Below are 15,617 nucleotides of genomic sequence, written 5' to 3' on the forward strand. Positions count from 1 at the left end.
GTTTTCAGGTAAAAACGGCAAAGTATTTGATAATTTCAGCCTCTCATCCACACGGAAACGGCTTTCTGGGTAAACTGAATTTTTCCAAAACGGCTTCCAGAGTGGGAAAAAACTGAAAACGCTGTCTTGTCGTTTTCGTGTTGGCTGTTTACACGATGATGTCACCGACCCACCACCACCCCGTCGCATCACGTGAGCTTTGACGACAATAATGTTTGAATATTTCGACTGGCATGACTCACCCCAGTTGTCATTCTCTTGATATTTTGTTGTGTTTACCTCCATAATGACTCACAGAAGTAATTCCACTTCTCGGTAGTCTAGATGAGCCTTGGAAAGTGGAAGACAGCGGACTTGTGCGTATGCCTTCTTTCTTCTTCTATGGTTTGGTGTGTCACGTGGGTCCGTCTGCGCGTCTGTTCACAGCGCCACACATAGGTGTGCCTTCTGTATTACAGTGTTCCCTCGCTCTGTTGCGGTTCACCTTTTGCATATTTGCTGTTTCGCTGAATTTTTGTATGAATGCTGTTACAGACCGAGCTTGGCCCTTTAAGAAGAATTGCATTGTGGGAAGTTGAGTGTCTCACTCTTCCCTCTCTTCTGTCTGCACCGCCCATCGTTTTCTGCGTCCTGCCGTGTCTCCTGTGTCATTGCTAGCTTGCTAGCTTGTAAATGAATCTTCACTTCGAAGAAGGAGGAGGAGTACTGCAGCAATATGTTTTAAAAAGGATACAAAAACACTACAGTAGAGCGGAACGGCGCCAGGACGAAAAGGCACAATCGCAGAAGTGAAATGCGTGACCTGTAGCATTAAAATTCAAACTTTTAACTTTTTTGAGAGTGTTTAAACAAGAGAGAAATGTGAGAAAATATTATTGCCTGTCTGAGAAAAATGTATGAAGTGTATGGTGAGGGGTTTTAAAAAATATATAATAATTGTAAAAAAAAAAGAAGTTGGCCACTTCGCGGATTTCACTTATTGCGGGCTATTTTGGGAACCTATCCCCCGCGATAAACGAGGGAACACAGTACATTGTTTTCAGTCAGTGATCCATTCCCCTCTGGATGCAACTATTTACTAATCCAGCACAGTGTGGAAGCTAATTTTTTTCAACCCACCAAAAAAAATCTCAGGCGCGTTCCTGTGTGGACGGGGCCTGAATACTGAAATCTACGAGCCATTAACTTTACTATTACATCCTACTCTTTTTCAGATATGTTGAATTGTGGTGGGAAAAGTGTCAACCAGTAATGTACTTCAATGTCACTTTGTCAAGTCTGTTCAAGATATAGTAAACCATTTGAAGACATACTCATTCACAAGTATGTTGCACAACACAGCAGCAATAGAACTAATGTTGTAATACTGGTAAAAAGGTACTGAGCTCACTGTGAACATGAGTGTCACACCAGCTGAGCAGCAACATTTTAAAGCGTGTGCCGAAGCAGATACCAACGATATACTACCATCTTGTGGAGTTAATAAAAAACCTACATCAGATGATTGCCTAGAGCCACAGCAGTTAATGCCACTGTTTTTTGACCTGGTGCTAATTTGGGACACCGGAGGTTATTTGCTTTTGTAGACTAGGCACCCAGTTACTATAGGAAAGACAGCAGTTAATTAAATAGAGATGTTAATTGGAGCATTTACCATATTTTAATAATCTTATAGTCATGTAGGGATTAGAATTACTGTTGTTTACTAACCAATGTGCTGAAATTAAAATATGATATACACATTTTTATCCATCTGATACACTGATGTTTATTTTCTAGAAGTCCATTAGACGCCATGGAAGAAGGCCGAGGAGATGGACGGTGCTCTGGTACTTGATATTTGTTTCCACATTACCATTTACAGTATCTCACAAAAGTGAGTAGTCCCTTGACATTTCAGCCATTTTTGTTACAATATATCTTGTCAAGGGACAACACCCTAGAACTGTCAAAACTTGGATACACTTTAGTCAGTGTACAGCCTGTACAGAAGTCAGGCATGGTGGTGTTAGTGTCATGGTCTCAGGTTGCATGAGTGCTGCCAGCACTGGGGAGCTGCAGTTCAATTCCAACATGGACTGTGACATTCTGAAGCACACAACATGAACCTCAACCTTTGCAAACTTGGTGACAACATGATGACTTTTGTGGGATACTGTGGTTGAAAGTGACTCGTACTTCATCTCGACATAGTTCTGATGGTATTAACTACATGGTGTGACTACTGTATGTTGCAGGCTACCGTATTCCACTAGAATTGGGAAGAGGAGAGCCAAATTTAAGATTTCGCAGATTTTGCATTTCTTTGCATAGTGATGAGATCTCCTTTATAATTGAGGCGGCGCCGAGGCAACCTGACAATGATATTGAAAGTGATAACAATGATGATGCAGCCCATATTGAAGACAATTATGAGGACCATATTGAAGAAAATGAGGAGGAGGAGGACAATATTGAAGAGAATGAGGAGGACGACAATATTGAAGAGAATGACGACGAAGGCCATATTGAAGACAATGGCGAGGCACACATCGAAGACGATGATGTCATCGTTGACAGTGACAGTGAACGTGAAGACGGCGAAGTTGATGCCGACAATCCCGACTCTGACAGCGAGGGCCAAAACGAGGACAGCGGTAGCGATTTGATGCTTGATAATAGTGAAGAATCCGACCACTTTGCATGGATCCGCTTCATTTGGCAGGTATGGCCGTTTTCCTGCGGCAACATATTTGAGGAAATCGTCTTCGAATTCCATGGAATTCGCGAGGAAGATTTGGCTATTCGTGCCTATGATGTCGTCCAAGAAAATGTTGAAAATAATAACAGTAATGTAAACAATGAAGGCAGTGACCATGTTGAGGATGACAATGAAGTAGAGGTTGGTGTCAACCAGCGTTTGGAGGAAGAAGTGGTGCACACTTTGCCTGCACCTTCAAGTGACAATCCTGAACCTGAGCAAAATGATGAGAAAGCTGTCCAATGGTGGCATGATTACAACAGTTCTGAGAGTGTTTGTGATGCTGACGAAGAAGACCTGGATTCACAAGATGCAAAAAGAGAGAAGGAACCAGGGCTGGAGAACGACACGCACAATGAAGCGGATCACAGCATCCACAGTCGTGACTTGCTTGAGGAAAGGGAAGCTTCAAATGAGGGTGTGTTTGTCACTTGTTTAAATGAACCAGAGGCAGAGAAAAGCCCTTTACCTGGAGCATCCAGAAAGCGGTCAAGAGACGAGGCCAGACACCACTTTAAAACGGGAAGCAGAAAGCGTTTCTGTCCTCAGTATAACACTTCTGACAGCAGCACGGACTCCGACGAGCCCAAAGATGACTCATAAGTAGTATTTTTATTAAACACTTAACAGTGCTTATGACTCGTAAGGACTAGAAAATGTAAAGCCTATGACTTCGGACTTGACTCAACCTGTCTTGTCTTGTCTTGTCTTGTCTTGACTTGAGACTTTACTTGGACTTGCATGTTTTTACTTGAGACTTGGGATTAAAGACTTGTAAACACTGACTTTCTCCCACCTCCGCAAGCTACCAAAAAAGATACATTGTCTTTTGTCTTTAAAAAAATGTTTTTCCAAAAAAAATGGCCCAGAAAAAGAGGGGTCGTCTTATATTGAAGTCAGTACAGTATTATGCCATGCCTCAGTTTTTACCTCACCAATATGGACATAAATAAAACGATAAAGTCATAAATTAAAAACAAGCGATATGTTTACACTAGTCAACAGATCCTCTATGACAGGAACACTCTACTGCTTTTAAGGACCCATGTAGAAAATACTAGTCATACGTCCTCTTTAAAGCAAGAGTTCTATTCTGTTTTAAAGGATCTACAGTCCAAGGTCCTTTATATGACAAGCGAGCCTGTGGGCTTGTCTGATGTCCACCCTCGACTATAAACTCCATAGCATTCATGTAGAATGAGTGTATATTTGTCAAATCTGTTCCCAGTCTTTGATGTCTGTCAGGGTTTCTTTACAGCATTTTGGCTAAAAGTACAATTTGAATCACTTTCATTGCGTCATGTTGGAAAAAAAGACGCCTGTGTGACTGTTGCTTGCCTTTGTGCTGTTTATCATTATTCGATAGGTTTTTGGAAATTATTACTTACATTTTTATTCATAATTTGTACAGCCCGCTCACACCTTGCTCCCTTTTTTTTCCCTCCCAAATTGTTTAATTTATGTTTTACTCATTTATCTAATTATTAAACTGCAAAAATGACTACACAACCCAACTACTTAACCCACATTTTCATGAAGAGTTTTCCAGAGAGTTTTGCTGCTTCTCTCTATTTCAGAACACACATCGAGTTCAAATAAGAACTCCCAAGCCCTTGCAGCTGGCAACACTTTGGGATAATGATGCTGAATTCCACACAAATGAAGGGTCCAAATACCATACCTGTGCACCATGCTCTATGCCTACACATCCATGCTATATATATATATATATATATATATATATATATATATATATATATATATATATATATATATATATATATATAGCGATCTATGGCTTCATCACACATGTGCTACACACTGAAGTTGAGAAGCCAGATTCCCACCACCACGGCGTCACATCAAAAATGAACTGCAAACCCCCAAAATGCTGCTACAGCAAGAGAACACATTCTGTATACATATCGTCCAGATCCAAGCATCAACCTCAGCCCATGCTAGTGAATAATACTGGATAGGATGGGGATTACTTTTCAGAGTTTTCTCCATATTTCAAGACAGTAGCTTACATATTTCATCTTTAGTGAGTGCTAAAACGGAATTGCTTAACTTCTTAATCGCTTAAAGTGTCAGTTGTGTAGTTTTCAAATTGGAACGTATGTGAAGACGGCAATTTGATAAGTAAGTATACCACCATAGACAAATATTAGTTTTAGTATATTTACTTTTTCTAAATGTGGCACAGTGAGTCTCCCCTCAGAGTATTAATAAAGTTAGAGGGAAATTGATTTTATGGAGCATATTTTTCAGTGGCTTTTTTTTTACACACCCACACACCACACAGCCATAGGAAGGAAACAAAAATCATTTCATCATGTCTAAAATTGAAGTTAGCTTAGCAGGTTTGGAAAAAATGTGTTTTTTTAAATATTTTTGTGAAGCTGCTGCACCCCTCTTGAAGTCATCTGGCGACTCATTTTGACTGAAATTTCACAGCATGAAGTCATTTACCAAATAAAATGTGGTTGTATTTGATGCAATTATAAAGAGGTTAAAGTTAAGGTTGTGTTTTGGGCTCTAAAACAAGAATGCATCATTAAACACATTGCAGGCTTATTTAATTGATGAGGATGTTTTGGGACATGTTAATAAGGTAACAATATTTTATTTATTAAAATATTTTCATTGTTAAAAACTATTAATAATTGAAAAAATCAGTACAAACCACACAAAAACATTAAATAGGACAATGTTTTAAAAAGTATAATTTGAAACATATTAAGGCGCTATGAGGCGTTTGGCCACCAGAGGACGCCCATTTCCCGTTAAAAGCTGCCGAAGAGGGAAATCATCTTCTTGACTTGAGCACAACAATAAGAGTGACAAATATGAAGCCAATCAATAAAATAATAGAAATAACGCACAACAGTAAGAGTGACAAATATGAAGCCAATCAATAAAATAATAGAAATAACGGCAGCTGTCATTGATTCTTTATGGGGTGTCTATAGCACGAGCCCCACATTTGGACAAGAACGATCACTTTACAAGCGTGACAACTGAGGAAACGAAAAGCTCCCAATGTGAGTGACTTTCTTCAAACACTTCATCTTCTGTGCTTTTAAGCCTGATTCATTAGGATTCATCAAGATTATTAGCATTTAAAGCACATATGGGTGATGTCCTGACTAAAATATGTTTCAAATTAATTGGCGTTTGATTGACGTGCCAGCTGGGAGTCTTCTCCCTGGTTGCTAATTAGCAGCTGATTGGCTTTTTCATTGTACAATTCGCATTGGCTCTGTCTTTATGCAATCCATACCGGAAAGCAATCGGGTCTGAAATTTTTGACACCGAGCTTCTGTGACGTCACGTGCTGTGATAGTTATTTTTTAAATTCATGAACATAAATGGTCAATACCCATACTTCATTATGTAATATATTGGGAGGGGGGGTTTATTAGTGCCTCTTATTAAAAGACTTAGCATGCGGATGTTTCTATTGTCTGTATTCACCAACACTGAGCTACGTAAAAACATATGCAATGCATAATTTCTCAAATCTTAATGTTTTTTGGGAGTGTGTGGTGGTGGGGGCCTGGAGGGACCTGAGTGGGGGTACAGTACAGTATATTGCACATGCAAATTTTGGTGCCTGACGTTTATGCTCTGTAACATAGATTTGGCATGCGTAGCAGTACAAATTGACTGCCGAAAAATAGGCAGACTGGATGTAGATGGGTTCTGCACTTGCGTAGACTCGATTGCGATTCCAGTACGGATTGCATAATGACAGGCTTCAGTGGTGTCTGGTGTGTGCACATCACTGTCGACCTGTCAATGATTAGTAGTGCTTATTGGCTGGTTTGAATGGTGCGAAATGGCTCAGCTCAATAATAATAAGGCTGTGCTCCCTGTTCCCATAAGAGGATGCTACAGTGGATTCAAGACTACGACGGAGTATTGGGGCAGCTTTGGGAAAAAAAAATCATCAGAGATTTTGAGAATAAAGTCGTAAATTTACAAGAATAATGTCATAAATTTGCGAGAAAAAAAGTTGTAACTTTATGTTACAGGCTTTGCCTGAGACAGCTATGAAAAGGGGAGACTTATGTGACCTTTGACTTGGGCATGTGGGGGCCGCGGGGTAAGGACGGCGGAAGTGAGAAGGTATAGACATGCTAATCTGTTTGCGCTCAACTGCTCTGTTTTGATGCCATGTTCTAAATAAAAGCTTGCCTGAATCAAGAGGAACGTTTCCTTCCTTTCCCTCTGACACGTATGACACGTATGACACAGTGACACGTAATTTTACGACTTTATTCTCGTAAATTTAGGACTTTATTCCCCTAATATTACGACTTTTTTCTCAACGACTTTTTTCTCATAAATTTTTCTCCCAGACTTTTTTCTCGTAAATGTATGACTTTTTTTCTTTATTTTCTTGTTCTTTATTCTTAGATGTTATTCTCAAAATCTCAGATTCTTTCTTTTTCCAGTGTGGCCCTAATACTCGTACAAGAGGAATGTTGATCAGCTTAAAGGGATATTTGATGCTGGAGGCAAGAGCCAGTGCTACATTGGCTGTTAGAAATCAAAGAATAGTGGGTAAAACTCCCTGCAAAGTACCACAAAGGGCTAATCATTGGACTGTAAGGTGACTTTATGTACCTTTTCCAGCACCAATAATGTATAAAAGCAGTGCATGTTCAAGATATCACTCCAATGATAAGCTACTGTGCCACTAAGGTGCAATAAGGTGCAAATAAACAAAATACATAATTAAATACAATACACTTAATAAATAGAATAAACACAAAATAAATACATAAAATACAACATAAAATAAAAATAATTTACACGTCCATCCATTTTCTTCCGCTTATCTGGGTCCAGGTCGCGGGGTAGCAGTCTCAGTAGGGAAGTCCAGACTTCCCTGTCTCTGGCCACCTCTTCCAGTTCCACCGGGAGGACACCAAGGCGTTCCCAGACCAGCTGTGAGACATAATTCCTCCAGCGTGTCTTAGGTCTGCCCCAGGGACTTCTCATGGCTGGCCATTCCCGGAACACCTCACCAGGTAGGTGTCAGGGAGGCATCCGAACTAGATCCACCTCAACTGGATCCTCTCGATGTGAAGGAGCAGTGGCTCTACTTTGAGGCCCTCCTGGATGACCAAGCGCCTCACCCTAATTTACACGTAATGAATAAAATCACAATAAAAACAAAGGCATTAATAAAATAAATACAAACATTCTCATTATTGTTGTCACTACGCTAGATTTCATCCTTATATGGATAATAATACTATTAATAAAAACACATACATAAAACACGTATATGCACGAATATGATGTATTATTAATTCAAATACATGCATAATTAAAATACAACCTAAAGCATTTAAATACAAACTGAAAATATAGACATCATTTATAACCAAATTGTATACAAAAATATATTAAGAATCTAAAATATTGTTACATCCTCTTCTCATTCACACATGACAGCAACCTTGTGTGTGTGTGTGTGTAAAAAAAAAAAAAAGTGAGTAGTGTTGGTGTTTGAGGTGGGAAAACAGGAGGTTGACGCCATTGGTTGTTTCTGTTTGAGTGTTTTGGTTTGATTGTGGCTCCTTAGTAACACTGTAATTAGTGCGCAATCAAATTGAACACGGACTAAACACATGTAACGTAATTTGAATATTTAGAGCCGTCCTCTGTGCACACAGAGGCAGACGCACACACACACACACCTCGCACCCCCTCCTCTCCCACACACATGGTTGGGGAAATGTGTGTTTGATTTGAATGGGGAGTAGCCTACCCTGCTCTCGCTTTACAACATATGGATGACTGCTTGCTTCTCAGTTGACTCAAGGCAAGCATGAGAGAGAGAGAGGTGGACTTTGTTGCATGCCTTTAAGAAAAAAAGAGACTTTTAAGGACACATAGGACATCCTAAAGCCTAATTGGTGTGGAGCAAATAAGGGTCATTGAAGGGTAAGTTTAATTTTGTATTATTTGAATATTTGCATGTAGCGCAGCAGCAGTGTGCAATGACAGGTTTCTTCAACCTGTTATTACTTTTAAGTAAAGCAAATGACTATCATTACTTATTATTATAGGTTCAGCTTTATTGGATCAGTGCGCTCACATCTCATGGACAGGTGTCACTTTCACCAGTTAAAAATAAAAGCACAAGAAAGACATGTGTATGCACTCTACAGAGGAGGTGCAGGCATTTTAGGAGCCACTCTTGAGCCAAGTGTGCATGCCAAAGCAAGCAGTGCGCCTCTCGGCTGCAGTCTTCCTTCAACATGCGTGTGTCACTTCCAATATTTTTCCATACTCACACTCTCGCCACCTAAACACGTGTCTGCAGGAATTCAATTGTAAGAATACAATTCAAAATAAGACACCCAAGGTTTTTTATCACTGATCCTGGTGACAGACAGCTGGTGATTTCATCAGCAGAAAAGTACATCAGCGTGCTTTTAGGAATACCACATAGATAGTTGGATGTGTAAAGTGCGCAAAATAAGTGCAACATGTACATCAGTGTAGCTGCTTGTCATTGGCATGGTAGCCTCAACTCTATTGCTTTTATCTACTGGTGACACTTGACTTTTACAAAGTTGAAACTGGAAACTGTAATCAGCCTTATTCAGCCTTACTGACTGAGTAAGTTAATGTTAATTGTGCCTTGAGGGGATAGAAATGGAGGTCGCACAATTGTGTGCATAGTTTAGAAGCGTTGTCCAAAATCTAGCCATCAGGCTAAGCAGTTTAAAAGTGCTTTTAGGAAGGAATATGCCAGTTTCCTCTGTCTGTTGCTTTAATGCTAATGAGCTCTGTGTGTGCGCGTGTGTGCGCGTGTGTGTGTGTCTGTGTGGCTCCATATACACCACAAGTCTGCACTTGTACAACATAATAGATGCCATGATATCACATACAACAACGTAACATTCAGGGACACAAACGTTAGCAACACTTTCATAGCAATGTGAGCTACAGTGCTGACATTACACTCACATCTTTACAGCAACATCATGCTAGGTTAGCCCATTTGCTGAAGGAAGGAGGGTCAAACAGGCCCTAGGAACATATATTACCGTTACAACATAATTAAAAAGTCAGTTTTGCATTGTAGGGGACCTTTAGCTCTTACATGGTGGTATCAAATCCTCAAAAATGAACTCTACCTCCTTAAAGCTCACACAGTCTACTCTCAAGCCTGTCTGCAGCTGAAAGCAAGGGTCCCTTCCAAGCTTTCTTATCTTAACTGCTTCAATAGACTTAAAGTAGTATGCCCCTATTGCACCCTGAGACAGTGTCAGCCACTTGACCTACTTCTCACCACTAACCTCTGGAATCAGACCACAAGGAAGAGGAGAAAGCTCTCAGAGTATCTAATGAATGGACCTCATCAGCATCCCTTTTTGGCAATTAATCATCATTTAATTGCATTGTGCTTTCATCAATAACACTAGCAAGAGAAGGTAGAGGCAAGAGCGAGCCACATGATGTGTTCAGGCTAATCCAAGGCAACACTGTGCAGATTTGTGTGTGTGTTCGTGTGTGTGTATAAGGTATTTATGAACCCACAAGAAAAGGTGGTTGCACTGGGATGGAGAAGGCTGTAACATAAGCAGATAATTTGAATAACTTGGCTCCCTCCACGTGAACAAGTAAAGTCAAAACTTCCAATGTTTTTCTACTTTGGCTTCAATAGTTCAGCATGGCAAAGTCATGAAAATAGGCTCATTAGCATTCTAAAGCGGGGGTTTTAAAAGTGTGACACTGTGAGCCCTCCCCTTAGAGAACATAATATGGTTGGAGGCCTCCCGTACCAGTGCTCCCTGACAAACTTATCTGGACCATATTTTGTGGCATTTTCTGCTCAATCTTCGAAGGTTTGAAAAATATGTTTTTCTTTCTTTTTCTCACGCTGCTGTGCCCCCCCTGAAGTTGTCTAGTGGCGACTCGGACTTTGACAGCCTAAACATTTACAGAGATTGATTTTGTTCTGGGATTTTGGCTGGTAATCTTATGAGATGCCACTTATTCTCAAACAGGTCTATTTTCATACAACATGAGCACACAAGTCCATGAACACGCTGTGCTATAATGCTATATATTGCTATGAAATCACAGTATTTTGTCATAATCTGATTAATAGGTGTTATTAATTAAAATCCAAATTTTACTCAGTGGAGCACAAACTGTATGCCTGAATTTTTGTCATTAAGATTTGTGCATTATTCTCTAAGGAATTAAGGCAAATGCTGAATCTCACGATGTCAACTAATGTCAATCCTGAATGTAATATGCACCTTTGTCTGCATCAGCATCTGCACCAACACCACCATGCAGTCACGGTGGATGTACAAAGTTTAGCCCTCCAAAATATACTAGTTTTACCAAATAAAGTGAATTATATTTTTTACTCATGGCGCCATAGATGTGTTGTATATGACAAGCTGATCAGACATTACCTGTATTTGTCAGTGAATGCAAAAAATGAAATGTAAACACTATTTCACGTGTGGAAGATGCCGTTTTACTGCAGTGTATGGAAGTGGAGTGTGAGACTACCCACATTGCACACACTCATTCTACTGGAAGAGGTGAGAGTGAACTCAAAGTGTGGCTTTTGTTGTTATTTCTGTCCTCGTGACAAGTTGTGTGTGCGCTCACCTTCACCTTGCCTGTTAAAGTGTTAAAATACCTGTCATTCGTCAGCGTGACACCTAAGATGTGTCTGGAGTTGGGAAGACGATCCTGGGGCGAACATGCACATGCTTCATCCTGCCTGTACAGTACTCCCTGCGTCCCGCTTGGCCTCCATGCATGTGTCAGCCACACGTTTCCTCCAGATGCAGGTGTGTGTGTGTGAGGTCTGCAGTGTGTGTGCGCCTGTGCCCACCAACTAGCTTTTTCATTTGAACGCACACATCTTGAATTGAATATTATGCTGGTGTTCATGGCGTGTCATGCTATGAGGGTCATCCTGTGAGTACATGTGTCTGAGTGTGATATGTGTGTGTGCGTGTGTGTGTGTAATACACACAAGCATCTAAGAATTCCAAGCACTTAATAAAATTAATAGCAAGCTGCATGTTGCTCTTATGCCTACCGCAGCCTTCAGCCTTCAAAGCTCTTTCAAAGACTGCTCACCTCTCCTTTCTTTAGATTCTTCCACCCCACCAAGCAAGCTACATCCTCCCATAGCCATGAACACCTAACTTGACCACCATCCAGCCTCACTGCACCAACTTTTACCACACATTGCAAACAGAAAATGTACAGCACCATTAAGGAACAATGATGGGACTCTTTTCGGCATCCAGTGCTTCCTTGACAGCTATTTTTTAAATTTTTATTTTATTGTAATTTTTTAAAATTATTTTTTAAATATTTATTATTTATTTATTTATTTGCTGCCCGTGCCTTGCCATTATTAGTCTCGCAGCGGAAGAGATGTCGACTGTGCGAGACTGCTAAAGGGCTTTGACACCACAGTATTCTTATTATTACAAGCTACGTTTGGGCGATAACCCATATTTTCTTACCGACAGGATACCATGTAAAATAGAGCTTGGTATCGATACTTTAGTGAAGCAACAGTTTGAAAAATAATGAATACACTACTAATATCAGTTGTCAAATCAAACTCTATAATGACTATTTTCAGGTTTTTACTGATCAGTTATGCAGGTATACAAGATTAAAGTATACTTAACGATACCTTAACAGCCCAGTATACAGATGTTGGTCTATTGTATTGACTTGGACTACATATCTTTTTATACCAATGTCTTTATCATTATATTGATAAGACAGACACACAGGGTGTTACAATAGCAGTGTTTTTTTTATAGCTGAATTTAGATAATGTCATGACATTTTTCTAATTGCTTCTCTACAGTAGAACTCTTTTGTCAAAGTAAATAAATTGTAATATGAGATATTGTCATATGAGATATTGTAATATGAGAATCGATACCATTGTCGCAAATTTCTGTATTAGTAGTTTGGTATTGGTAGGTTGTTGGGTTTTTTTTACATCTACTGTAGTTGCTTTAAAAGGGACATCATGAACCAAGAACAGTCATGATTCCCTTGTGTGACATGAAAATAGCAGCCTTATTTGGAGAATCTGTTTAGAGAAACAAGATATTATGCTGTCATTGCGCCACACTGCTAGATCTGGTTTTTGCAAATTAACCCTGTTTGACCCCTCAAGTCCTCATACCTCGCACTTTTACGTCTGCCCATGTTTTTGCTTCTCCTCCTCCCATTTTCTCCCAAAAACACTGACTTCACAGAGCACTCCAGACACAGAAAAATACACTGTAGCTTGTCCAATCAGCAATTTTGTCTTGCTTTTGTGCAAAAGACTGTGAGAACTGCCTTGACCTTGTAGTACACCTTGAACTCCTTCACTTCTTGAAGTATGGTTCTGGATGTTGATCTTTAGAATTTTGTTTGGAGTCTGGGCCAGAACCTGATACATTGTTATGTGTCAGTGTCTCATTTTATCAGATGCAGAGATAGGGACAGAGGGACGCATCTTTGCACTTCATTTATAATATATCATTCTAATTGTAACATGAGGATGAACATATTTTGAATTGGACTCAAGAAAATGTTCACATTGAATCCTCTAGACGCCCCTCCTCACCATGAGCAGGCTTTAAAAATTTGTCAGTGATCCCTCTGCTAATGACGCCCTCAGCTGGGAGAGTTGACCCCCTCCTGCCCTCAGTCCCCACCGCCAAACCCCCACTGCTCCACCCATCCACCTCCAACACACACATACGCTTATACAAACACACGCTTTGTCGTCACCGCCGTGGAGATGGCCGTCATCAGGCTACGTGACCCCTGTTACCTGAGGCCTGTCAGTCATGTTGACTCATATGGACAGGTTTATTTGGCCTCGCTCTGTGTGGGTTAAATATAAAGGGCTGCATCCAAAACCGCCATTCTTGAACAAAAATGCAACAATAGAGTGGAACAGCAAAGGCAGACTGGTTAACTTCTTTTTACACTTTAAGAATGTTACAATGTTACCTAAAAGATTACCTCCATGGTTAATTAGGTTTTATGATAGCAACACTTGAATTATGGAATAAATAATCTCTTATTATTTGCTGTGGGAAACATTTTGAAGTTCAGACATAGCAGATTTGTTGTTGCTGTACCGTAGTGTTCATCCAGTGTATCTTTCAGTCACGATAATGACATTCGAGGTGTCAGCCTAGTTAAAAAAAGCCTCAGTAGTTGTGAAAAGCCACTAATAACCCCACCAGGGATTACTGTACAGCAGCTTGGGGGGACAGCAGGGGCACCACTTGGGTCTCCCCTGGCTGTCATCTGAGAGAGTCAGACCCACAAGACCTCTCTTCGGTCCCCGTCTGAGACAAAGGGGCTACCCGAGCAGCATTAACGCCTCCCACTTGGGATACAGAGCGGCTCAGCAATCCCACTCCTATCCCCACTTCCCACCACTAACTCCCTGTCCCCCATCTATCCATCCTGGAGTTCTCCTCTCTACACCCAAGCCAAATAAAGCCTCTCAGCGACTTCTGTTTTCCTAATCTGTGAACTCTGACTGAGGCAGCCCACGCTTGAAAGAGAGACAACTCAACATGGGATGATCTCCCGGTGACAGGGAGAAGCTGAAAAAACGAATCCCGGAATGTCTGCTAAACCACAAGACCACCCTGTCATCCTCTCATCCTTGTCCTTCCCGCTCCCCCGCCTCTTTTGAATTTAATTTCCCTTCCCTTTTGCATTATATCACCTACCTTTGCTAATTGGGCTGTCATTGGATGATTAAAACCATTGATTGTGTTCCATTTGCCAAATGGCCTGAGTCACTTTGGTTGCAACGTACAACTGATATTTTATTACCTTTCACCGCAGTCCTAATGGAGAAAATATATATATGGTTATGGTTGGTTATGGTTATGGTTTAATTTTATTTGAACATGCATACAAGTTACAAAGGAATACATCACAGCATTCAATTAGATAGATAGATAGATAGATAGATAGATAGATAGATAGATAGATAGATAGATAGATAGATAGATAGATAGATAGATAGATAGATAGATAGATAGATAGATAAATAGATCATTTCAATTTCAGTAATGCATAATAAATAATAATACATATTAATAATACGTAATAAGTTAATAAGTCCAGTCCTGTGTATGTTTTGACCGCTTCCCCTCTGTTGTGTTGAAAAGCCGCATGGCGTGAGGGAGGAATGATCTGCTCATTCTATCAGTGGAGCAGGACAGTGATAGTAATCTGCCACTGAAACTGCTCTTCTGTCGGGAGATGGTGCTGTGCATTGGATGATGCTCGTTGTCCATGATGGAAAGGAGCCTCCTCAGTGACCTTTACTCTGATGTCAGGCTGTCCACCTCAGTGCCAATGACAGAGCCTGCCTCTGCACCAGTTTGTCCAGGCGTGCGGCGTCCTTCTTCTTGAGGCTGCTCCCCAGCACACTACTGCATACAGGAGGGCACTTGCTACCACAGTCTGGTAGAACTTCTGTAGCAGCTTCTTGCATACGTTGAAGGACGCGAGCCTTCTGAGGAAGTACAGACAACTCTGCCCTTACTTGCACAGAGCATCTATGTTGGCAGTCCAGTCCAGTTTATCATCCAGATGCACTCCCAGGTATTTGTAGGTGTGAACCACCTGCACACGGTCACCTTTAATGAGAACAGGTTCTGGGTGTGTCCTGTTTCTCTTGAAGTCCACCACCATTTCCCTGGTCTTGTTGGTCTTGTTCAGGTGACTGAAAGTTGGACGTGTACACGTTAAACAGAACAGGAGAGTGCAAAGTTCCCTGCGGTGCTCCCATGCTGTTGATCACAGTGTCAGACCTGCAGGT

The 15,617-nt window shown here is 40.7% G+C and overlaps 1 protein-coding gene across 1 annotated transcript in view; it reads left to right on the forward strand.

Moving 5' to 3' along the window:
* The first annotated feature begins 8,505 nt into the window (after positions 1 to 8,505).
* ntn2 (netrin 2) overlaps positions 8,506 to 15,617 on the forward strand; it is a 49,857-nt gene continuing 42,745 nt past the window's right edge. Inside the window, exon 1 of the mRNA XM_054769424.1 lies at positions 8,506 to 8,701. The gene's annotated coding sequence lies outside the window, so the exon portion shown is untranslated. The remainder of the gene's footprint in view (positions 8,702 to 15,617) is intronic.

This window comes from Dunckerocampus dactyliophorus, chromosome 2 (assembly GCF_027744805.1).
Source record: "Dunckerocampus dactyliophorus isolate RoL2022-P2 chromosome 2, RoL_Ddac_1.1, whole genome shotgun sequence".
Taxonomy (NCBI): Eukaryota; Metazoa; Chordata; class Actinopteri; order Syngnathiformes; family Syngnathidae; genus Dunckerocampus; species Dunckerocampus dactyliophorus.